General features: G+C 64.7%; 1 protein-coding gene across 1 annotated transcript in view; it reads left to right on the top strand.

The window, feature by feature from the left end:
• Positions 1 to 678, top strand: part of SRM (spermidine synthase) — a 16,089-nt gene that overhangs the window by 14,200 nt on the left and 1,211 nt on the right. The window lies entirely within an intron of this gene.

The following is a 678-nucleotide window of genomic DNA, read 5'->3' on the forward strand; positions in this document are numbered from 1 at the left end:
TTTTTCTTTTTATTTTTTTTTTTAAAATTTTTTTTTAATGTTTTTATTTATTTCCAGGAGAGAGAGACAGTGTGAGCAGGGGAGGGTCAGAGAGAGAGGGAGTCACAGACTGAAACAGGCTCCAGGCTCTGAGCTGGCAGTCAGCACAGAGCCCGACGCGGGGCCCGAACCCACGAACCGCGAGATCATGACCTAAGCGAAAGTCGGACGCTTAACCGACTAAGCCACCCAGGCGCCCCTTTCCAAATAAATTTAAAAAACAGTGTGCCTCGCGACAAGCCACACACTCCAACAAGGAGCCAAATTTGGGATCACGGCGAGGGCTACACGCTCCTCCTCGGCCCGGCACAACCTAAGTCTGCGCCCGCCAGTGTGGCCGCCCGCTCCCGCTCCCGCAGCCCGAAGGCTCGGGCCGGCGGTCCGCTCGTCCCAGCGCTCGGAAGGTCCGCGCCGGGCACCCCCTCGCTCCCTCTCTGCGGTCCCCGGCGCCTCCCGGACCCCGGAAAGGCGGGAGGGCCCGGGGGCTGGCACTNTGGGGCCCGGGCACGGACGCGGAGACGACCCCCTCCTCCGACCCGGCTCGCCCAGAGCCGGAACCCTCCCCGCCGCCTGGGCCCGGCCGCCCGGGCCCGTCCCCACGTGGCCCCTCGGAGCGGGCCGCACTACCCTGCTGCCGCG

The sequence above is a fragment of the Crocuta crocuta genome, unplaced genomic scaffold (assembly GCF_008692635.1).
Source record: "Crocuta crocuta isolate KB4526 unplaced genomic scaffold, BGI_CrCroc_1.0 scaffold13, whole genome shotgun sequence".
NCBI classification, from domain to species: domain Eukaryota; kingdom Metazoa; phylum Chordata; class Mammalia; order Carnivora; family Hyaenidae; genus Crocuta; species Crocuta crocuta.